The sequence below is a fragment of the Acinonyx jubatus genome, chromosome X, assembly GCF_027475565.1.
Source record: "Acinonyx jubatus isolate Ajub_Pintada_27869175 chromosome X, VMU_Ajub_asm_v1.0, whole genome shotgun sequence".
Taxonomy (NCBI): domain Eukaryota; kingdom Metazoa; phylum Chordata; class Mammalia; order Carnivora; family Felidae; genus Acinonyx; species Acinonyx jubatus.
In genome coordinates this window covers 11612983-11623110 of record NC_069389.1, presented here as the reverse complement: position 1 = coordinate 11623110, position 10128 = coordinate 11612983, and the positions used below count along the sequence as shown (strand labels likewise).

Here is a 10128-nt window from a genome sequence, read left to right as displayed (position 1 = left end):
TGTAGATGCCCCCTTAATACCAACACCCCCAAACAAGTCCTGAGAAGTGACTATCTGGTTTGGCAGCCACCAGTTCAATAATCAGACAGTAACTCGGCTTCGCTGAGTTTGAAATTTGATCATGGTGGGTTGAAAAGAAACGGGGGTAGGTTGAAATCGAATGGTAGGTGAGGGAGTAGAGATGGCCGTTCTTTCAAGAAGAAACCAGGGTGAAGCTCAGGGTCCTCTTTTGGAAGACGCATCTAATAACTGTGTCACGTCCACTTGGCTGACCTCTGATTTCAGAGGCAGCTGAGATGGACAGTTCCTTGCCAATCTAGACTCGGCTTGCCCTTACAAGGCCCCGCCTCCCTCTCCTGCCTTCTGCTTCAGGGTCTCTTCTGACATCTTGGAAACTCAGTAGGCCCTTGCACAAGCATAGCCCAGAAATATGAGGAAAGTACCCGCACCATGAGGGAAGGAAGCCAATGTATAAATTCTCTGACGCCCCACCTTTAGGGTGGTCATTTTTTTCTGCCTCTCCAGCAGAATGGAGCCCCCATTCCACACAGCAGTGACTTCAGTAAGGCACCTGGATGTTGGCTTTTCCTCCTTCCCCATCCCATTCTTTCCACTCATTCATTCCTGATGACTATCGCCTGGTGCTTTTTCTCAGATCTTGTCATCACCGCCATTGAGTGAACTCTTGGCTCTGCTGGGGTTTTAATAAAGACCATTCCCCCCTGTTTCTTGCCAAAATGGAGCTGTAGCATCTTTTTGAGTTCAACGACAACAGAAACAGATTCCTCCCAGAACACTCCAGTTCGTAATGTCAAACAGGAGCACACTGGTGCCTTTCTCATTGTTACCACCCGCCCATCTCATGATTGAGAGTCACCTGCCGTAGGTTTGCTCTCTTTTTTTAAATCACGGAGCACCAAGGTCTCGCTTTTCTGATGGTCCTTTCACAGCCTCAGAGTGAAGGGGCTCGGATGATGACTTCTGACTTTTCTGCGTTATTCTATCTGTTCATTTTATCACAGCTTTCAAGGGTCTGGGCTTTGGATTTGCTTTGGGATCCTATCAGTGTAATGGATTCTCGATTGTATACTTTTGGTCACCAGGCCTCCCTGGAATGCTGCTGCCTGACAAGAATAGTCTTAGTATATGGATCAACTCTGGTCAGATTTCCCATTGGTAAATTTTTCAAGCCATCTGGAGGACATCTGAGATGTCTGGCCCTCAGTTTCCCAGTAAGGCTGCAGCTCACCTTTAGGGCCCAGCGTGGCCCCAGAAGCCTGCAGAGGGTTGGAGTAGGCAGAGAACGGATCGACTAGATTGATTCGTTTCTGTTCTTTGGCAAGGATCGTGCCAGCATCAGCAGTCGCGGCCCGTCCCAGGGAAGGTCTCCAGTCTCTGGATAGCTCGTTCCAGTTTGCAGCTCCTCTCCACTGGTGCCCAAACACCATTCAACAAATTGTTTTTCTTTGAGTAGAGCTGACACACAATGCTACATGGGTTTCAGGCGGACGACAGTGATTCGACTTCTCTATACATTATGCTGTGCTCACCACAAGTGTCGCTACCATCTGTCACCATGCAACGCTGTGACGACGATGTCATTCACTCTGTTCCCTGCCACTGTAGCTTCCACTCCTGTGACTTACTCATTCCGTAACTGGAAGCCTGCACCTCCCCCTGCCCTCCACCCATTTTGCTCGGTATCCTCCCTCCTCCCCTCTGGCAACCTTCAGCCTGTTCTCTGTATTTATAGGTCTGATTCTGCTTTTTGTTTGTTTATTCATTTGTTTTTTTCAATTCTACACATGAGGGAAATTATGTGGTATTGTCTTCCTCAGTCTGACTTATTTCGCTTAGGGAAATAATACCCTCTAGGTCCATCCATGTTGTTGCAAATGGCAAGATCCCATCCTTTTTTATAGCTGCATAATATTACATTGTATGTGTATACACACACACACACACACACACACACACACACACACACACCATGTTTTCCTTATCTATCAACGAATACTAGGTTGCTTCCATATCTTGACTATTATAAACAATGCTGCAATCAACACAGGGTGAATACATCTTTTTGAATTAGTGTCTTTGTCTTCTTTGGGTAGATAACCAGTAGTGGAATTATTGCATCACGTAGTATTTCTGTTTTTAATTTTTTTTTCTATTTTTAATTTGGGGAGGAACCTCAATACTGAAAAACATTTTTTAATGAGCTGCATGAAACAGACACTGATAAGTTTTCTTCAAGATCTTCCGCTGTCTGTGCACATGGTTAGACCACTTGTCCACGTTCCTCGAGGTTAGTTGTGGCTGTGTGACCCCGGGTGACCGGCAGAATGTAGACGGAAGTGGAAAATACCACCTCCAGCCCCAACTCATGAAATGGACCCAACTCCCTCACGGTCCTCCATACTCCTCTTCTGGATGGCTCGAATGCGGGGGGCGCCTTGTGGAGGGCATTTTGGGAGCTACCCCTTGAAGATAATGCAGCCACAAGATGGAAGGAGTCTGAGCCCTGAATCACCACCTTGAGGGAAGTTGCATGACTGGTTGCCCGGCATTGAAATGTGCTGCTGGGGAGGAGGAACGTGTTACTGTGTTAAGCCACAAACTCTGGGGGATGGATGTGTTAAAGCAGCTAGTGTTCCCTTGTCTAGTCGATGGCGTGGGGAACCGGGCATTGTGCAGACTTGACTGATGCTGGAGAGATTCTGCTATAGGAGAAAGGTAGAACAGAAGGGAAATCCATATGACTGGCATCCACACTCCCCCATGTATGGCAATACTATTCGGAGGGCTTGTCCCAAATTCGAGTCCTTGAGCTTTGCACACGGGAGGATTTCATTCAGCAGAGCTGGGAAAAAACCCAGGAATATGCATTTTAATTGTTAGCTTCCGTGATCTGGGTGCCGGTAGACCAGGAAGACCATTTCGGGAACCGGGGAGAACATGGTCTCTCACAGTGCTAAGGGGATGTTTGTCGAATGAATAATTAAACCGACAAGGAACAGGAGAAGAGAGAGTGAAAATGAGATTACAAGCGGGCAGACGTGAAAAAGAGCAGCACACAGCTGGGGAGAGCCTCGCCCTGCGGCGCCTGGAAAGGTGGGGACATTTTGTCACAGGTGGCTGCTGCTGATGGTGGCAGACGAGGCATATGGAGTGTGTTCCTCAGCTTGCCAGCCCGACTTTCCCCAGGGGAAGCCCTCTGCTTTGAGGGGCCTGCTTTTTTTCAGGCGTTTTATGTACATCCTGCTGTCACTGTCCTCTAACAAGCTGCTCCTGTGCCGGATGCATTTTCATGGCTAATGGCCCTGACTTTCTGGGAGACGCTGGGAGCAACATAAAACAGGAAACACCGTGTAGATAGATTGAAATCAGTCGGCACATGCCCGCATTTGCTCATTTTTTAAACATTTTTATTGTCTTAAATGTAAATTCAAGTTAGTTAACATACAGGGTCGTCTTGGCTTCAGGAGCAGAGCCCAGTGATTCATCTCTTACACGGGACACCCAGCGCTCATCCTCCACGCCCGTCACCCATTTAGACCCTCCCCTCCCCCACCTCCCCTCCAGCAACCCTCAGTTGGGTCTCTAATGTTTGCTCCTTTGCGGCACAAATTTCAGGTAAGCCAAAGAGATAAGATCTCTCTGCTTTCCTGATGCGCACGTCATAAGGGGCCCACCTTTGATTTGCTGAAATAAATACCATTTTCTCATTGGGGGGGGCTGGAGGAGAATCCACCCAAGGCTCATGGCGCTCATGGCCCAGCAGACTCAGGCAGAGAGCAAAGGGGTTAAGCCGACACCGGGGGCGGAGGGGTCAGGGTGGCGTGCACCTTGAGTGAGGTGAGCAGATGCCACTCGGAGACTGGAAGTGACAGAGACAAATGACAGCACGTGAGGATGCGGAACATGGACTGGGGATGCCAGGTGGACCGTCAACCCCAGCAGGCTGCTCCAGGCAGGTGGGCGTGGTGCTCCACACACCTTTCCTAACAAGCTGTCTTCAAAGTCTTGTGGCCTGTGCCCAGTGTCCTCATCAGCCCCTTTCGAAATAAGTGAAACGCCTTCCTGTCCGCAGGTCACCAGTTGGTTATTCATATGGTATCTTCAAGAGTTCGCGGTATGCTGGTGACATTCCTAGGAATGTCATTTAGAATTAGTCTTCACTTCTTAAAACATCATGATGGAAGTATTGTCACTATAATATCACATTAGTCCATGATAACGAGAGCTCCAATATTTGAAGCTCTTAATGCGTGGCTCATGTTGTGCAAAGAACTTTTCCATATGTTGCCTTATTCAAGTCCAACAATAGCCTCGCGAGACCAAGGCCTTGACTCTATGAGGTTAAAGTCAAGGAAGCGGAGTCTTGGCAAAGGAAGAAACATGCCCACGATCTCAAAGCGGCAAAACCAGCCTTTGAGCGTAAGCAAGAAGTGAAATTAGCCAGGTAGAGAAAGGCAAATACTGTGTCATCTCTTGTATGTGGAATCTTAAAAAAAAAAAAAAAAAAACAATTTCATAGAATTAGAGAGTAGAATGTTAGCCATGGGGGTCTGGGGGTAGGGGGGATGGGCACATGCTGGCCAAAGGGTACAAGCCTTCAGCTGTAAGATGGATAAGGCTGGAGATCTAATATACAGCATGGTGACTCTAGTTACTAATACCATGTTGTGTATTTGAAAGTCGCTAAGAGAGTAGATCCTAAGTGTTCTCAGCACGCGGGCACACGCACACACACACGGTAACTATGTGAGGTGATGAATGCGTTCATTAACTCGATTGTGATAATCGTTCCACAAAGTATATGTATTTCAAATAATCTCATTTTACTCTTTAGATATATATGATTTCTCTCGTCAGTTATGCCTCAGTAAAGCTGGAAACATAAAATGTTAACTCAACTATTTTTCAGCTGACACTTATTGGGGGAGTTATAATGAACCTTTTGATACATCTTACCAACCACCCACGGAATAGACATCATGGTCCTCATATGGAGATGAAGGAAGTAAGGGGTAGAGAGATTCAGTGACCTGCCCAAGACCATACAACTCTAAAGTAAGACAGAGCTGCAAAATGTTGATCCCAAGGGTTTCTGCCCCAAATGCTGATATCCAACCTCTACTGTCCCAGCCCGTCAATCTGTAATAGCCTCCATTGAGGGAGGGTAGCCTTTATTATTTAAAACTCCAGTTTCTAAGTTGATACTGCTAGAGTTATATGAGGCTCTGGGGAGACAGTGTGAGGGGCCTGGGAGATTAATTTTGGTAGGAATTCTGGCGGATGGTGGATGCTTCAGAGATTTAAAATAAATTGCTGTGTGTGTGTTATTTCCTTCTCATAACACTCTTGGGGGCTGACTAAAGGAAACCTATGGGATGTTTGCCCCAGCCCCAGTGCTGTCCCAAGAGTGATAAAGAGCCTGTTTGAACTGGGCCAGGTATTTGCCTAAAAAAGGAAGTCAGGCGGGTATAGAAATATACACCCAGCGGGCATTAGATGGGGGGGGGGGGGGACTGTTTAATCTGTCTTTTGAATGGATTAACGGTTGGCTTTAAGAAGGCGCTTCTGACTTTTGGCTGTGTAGACCACGAGGAGAGGCCACGCTACATAATGAGGATGAGCACCGAGGGGGAATTAGTGGTGTATCTGCAATCGGCAAAAAATAGCCGTAAAATTATTTCCAGGGAGAGCCAGATTTCCTCATCTCAAACTGGGATGGAAAAATCACCCACACAGGACGCTTTCAATCAGTGTTGGAAAGCGTTTGCTTTCAAAAGCAGCATGGCACAGAGCTGGACCGTCCAGTACAGTGGCTCCTTAGCCCCGTGTCATCGTGGAGGGCATGAAATGTGGCCATTACGGTGGGCCGTAAGGGTAAAAGACACACGAGACTCTAAAGAGTCAGTAGGAAGAAAGCCAAGTATCTCCCCGATCATTTTTTAACACTGATGACATACCAAAATGAGCATGCTTTTTTTTGGATAAATTGAGCTAAATAAAGTATTAAGATGAATGCCACCTGTTTACTTCTTAAAATCTGACTACTAGGAGATTTGAAATTATGCATGTGGCTTGCCTTCTGTTTCTATGGGAAGGCAGTGGTCTAGACTGGGAGTAGGGCTTTGAGGTCCAAGAACACTGGGCTGAAAGTATCCCTTTTGCTCACTTGCTGTGCCGCTCGCGCACGAGAAAACCTTTCTGTGCTTGAGTTTCCACTGATGTGAAAAGAGCAGACGACTACCTCTACTTTCGGGTTATTATGATGGCCCACCCTAGATAAACATTAGTTTTCTTCTAACCTTCCCTCTTGCCACGTATTTTGGCAAACTTGAGGGAAATGATTTTAGATTTTGAATCCCATAACCTGGCGAACTACCAGTCAAGTGTCAAGCAAAATTAAGACTTTTGGGGAGCCTGGGTGGCTCAGTCAGTTAAGCATCAGACTCTTGGTTTCGGCTCAGGTCACGATGTCACGGTTTGTGAGATCGAGCCCCGCTTCGGGCTCTGCACTGACAGTGCGGAGCCTGCTTGGGATTCTCTATTTCTCTCAAAATAAATTAAAAAGTAAACTTAAAAAAAGAGAAGTTAAGACTTTTTAGATATGCAGAGACTCGTGGAGGCACTTTGAAAGGGCTAGTTAAAGATGTTACTTACAGGAGCACCTGGGTGGCTCCGTCAGTTAAGCGTCTGACTTCGGACTCGGGTCATGATCTCAGGTTCGTGAGCTCGAGCCCCGTGTCGAGGTCTGTGTTCACAGCTCAGAGCCTGGAGCCTGCTTCGGATTCTATGTCTCCCGCTCTCTCTCTCTCTCTCTCTCTGCCCCTCTCCTGCACATGCTCTGTCTCTCTCTCTCTCTCTCTCTCTCTCTCAAAAATCAACATTAAAAAAAAATGTTGCTTACAGTGCCACCAGAATAAAAACAGATGTCGAGAGAGATGTAGCTGAAGAATCACAGAGGTCAGCATGGTACCAGAAAAAACTACTGATCACTGCACATGATTATAGATGCAAAAGTCAAATGATAATAATAACACTAATGATACAACCCAGGATCCAAATCCTAGATGTCAGAAGGGAAATGAAAGGGTTAGAGAACGAAGTGAGATTTCCGTTTTGTTGGGGAGGAAGATTTAGATACCCATTGCCTTTGGTCGCAACTAAAATACTATAATGTTAGGTATGCATTTGCTAAAAATTTAAAAGCAGCAAGTAGCAAAATAGAAAAATGATGGCCGTTTCGCGATTACCAGAAGAAAATTAAGTGGAACAAAGCACAGGTATCGGCACAACAGTAGGCAAGGAAGGAAAAAGAAGAAATAAGGGCAAGTCATGGTAAGTAGAACAAATGAAATAAGACGGCATGAATAAACCCAAGGATATTAACAGTTGCATTAAATGTAGATGGGTTAAATACACCTTTTTTTTAAAAAAAGGAAAAACAGGGGCGCCTGGGTGGCTCAGTCGGTTAAGCGGCCGACTTCGGCTCAGGTCACGATCTCACGGTCCATGAGTTCGAGCCCCGTGTCGGGCTCTGCGCTGACGGCTCAGAGCCTGGAGCCTGTTTCAGATTCTGTGTCTCCCTCTCTCTCTGCCCCTCCCCTGTTCATGCTCTGTCTCTCTGTCTCAAAAATAAATAAATGTTAAAAAAGATTTTTTTAAAAAGGAAAAACAGATTGGTTGAATAATTTAAAAGTAGGCTTCAGGTGAAATAACAGGCGAAAAAGTAAAGGTTAGAAAAGATCTATCATAAAATGCTAGAATGAAAGAGATAAACAAGGGCAGAATTATTAATATTTGTAAAAGTGAAAGCCAAAAGTAGTAAGAGAAAGAGAGATCATATTGACAACAGATCCATGTCCAAAGCAGGCTCCAGGCTCCGAGCTGTCAGCACAGAGCCCGACATGGGGCTTGAACCCATGAGAGACAACCCACGTGAGACAATGATCTGAGCTGAAGTCGGACGCTTAACCGACTGAGCCACCCAGGCGCCCCTAACCTGAATTACTTCTTAATTATAAGGTTCATCAAGGTCATGAGAGTCCTACAAAAAAACCAGCGCTGCTGGTGGCACTGGCCCCCATCTCCGCCCACGGGCAAGGCTCTGTGGCCTATGCCACTCTTGGCACAGATGTGTCCACAGCTGCTGCACCTCTCCCCCTGGAACTTCGTCAGCCACAGCCCCTCGTCCACTGCCGCTCGGCCCGCTCCCTCCTGCAAGAAGGGATTGAGGAATGCCCTTGTCCTGATGAGCACCAGGTGACGTATGGAAGTGTTGAATCACCATATCGTACACCTGAAACTAATATAACACTGTGTTTAACTGGAATGAAAACAAAAAGTTGAAGTGTTTCGATGATACCATGACGATACTTTTGGCTTCTACAAGTGGTGTCGCGGCCCTGCTAAACGTAATACTGCGGTCGAGTTACAGCAACTTCTAGTCTCACTTGTCCTTGACTCGGAGTATGATGTTTTCCCCAATGGCTCTTCGGATGACTCTTGTATTTTGCTTGTGAAAGGACCAGTGGTTTTCCTCAAGGCCATCAGAGTTTGGGAGTACTACAAAGGTGCCATAGCCTTTAATGAGTTTAATGTTCTGCACTGGCACATGGTTGATGACCAGCCTTTCCCTTATCAGATGCTGCTTCCCCTGAGTTAGGCACCAAAGAAGACATTCTTTGTCTCGTGTTTATACACCAAATGATGTCTCCATGGCGATCGAGTATGCCTGGTTGTGAGGGATTCGAGTCATACCAGAGCTTTATAGCCCTGGACATACACATTCTTGGGGAGACCTAAGCAGTCTGGGATCTTTAGAGCTATAAACTCTATTCTGAATTCAGTTTAGAGCTCCCTGCCTAAAATTTTTCAAAGAAGTTAGTACGGTATTTCCAGATCACTCCATTCACTTGGGAGGTGACGAAGTGGAATTTCAATGTTGAGAATCCAATCCAAAAATCGAATTATTTCATGAAGCAGAAAGGCTTTGGCAAAGACTTTAGAAGACTAGAATCTTTCTGCATTCAGGAGCTTTTGGGTTTTGTGTCAACCATAAACAAGGGACCCATAGCCTGGCAAGAGGTTTTTGATGATCGTGTGAAGCTTTGGTCAGGCACAATCGCTCAAGTATGGAAAGATAAAGTGTATCGTGAGGAACAGGGTGAAAACACAGCAGCTGGTTTCCCCGTGATCTTTTCTCCTCCTTGGTGCTTAGATTTGATTAGTTATGGACAAGATTGTAGACATTGCTATAATGTGGACCCTCTTGATTTTGATGGTTCCCAAGAACAGAACAAAACTTGTCATTGGTAGAGAAGCTTGTCTATGGGGAGAATTTGTGGATGCAACTTATTTCATTCCAAGATTGTGGCCGTGGGCAAGTGCCATGGGTGACAGACTCTGGAGTCACGAGGACATCAAAGAGAAGAAGGTGGCGCCTGGGTGGCTCAGTCGGTTAAACCTCCGGGCTCTTGATTTCGGCTCAGGTCATGACCTCACGGTTCGTGAGATCGAGCCCTGAGGGGGGCTTTGTACTGACAGCGCGAAGCCTGCTTGGGATTTTCTCTCTCCCTCTCTTTCTGCCCCTCCCCCACTCTCTTGCATACCCTCTTTCTCTCTCTCTCAAAATAAAAAACATTTTAAAAAAAGATAGAGAAGATGCCTACACCAGACTAACAGTTCACCAGTCCAGAGTGGTCAGACAAGACTATCTGCAGAAACTTTTTTTCCCGGGCATTGTAACCACAAGTACAAAATATAAAAATGGGTCCAAAGCAGAAAATAGGAGGGGACAAAGCCCACAGCGATCTGCACTACAATCAACTTGATTTTGAAATCATGGAAATTAAGCTTTGGTATACTGGTTTTGAATAAAATGTATCTATTTAATGATTGAAAAAAAAAAAAAAGAAACGTGGAGTACAGCCAAAAAAGTGCTCGAAGAAAAATAGGCAGTTATAAATACATTCCCTAGAGAAGCAGAGAAAATGAAATTAGCAGTGAAATCTAAAACCCAATAAAAGAACAACAGAAAAACCTGGAAAAATAAATATAAAGGCAAAGCAGATGTTAATGGTACTTTTCCAAAAATTATGGACTTAATCAATA

At 45.7% G+C, this 10128-nt stretch overlaps 1 pseudogene; it reads left to right on the top strand.

The window, feature by feature from the left end:
* The first annotated feature begins 1595 nt into the window (after positions 1-1595).
* Positions 1596-9893, top strand: LOC106974223 (beta-hexosaminidase subunit beta-like; annotated as a pseudogene).
* Positions 9894-10128: the final 235 nt, after the last annotated feature.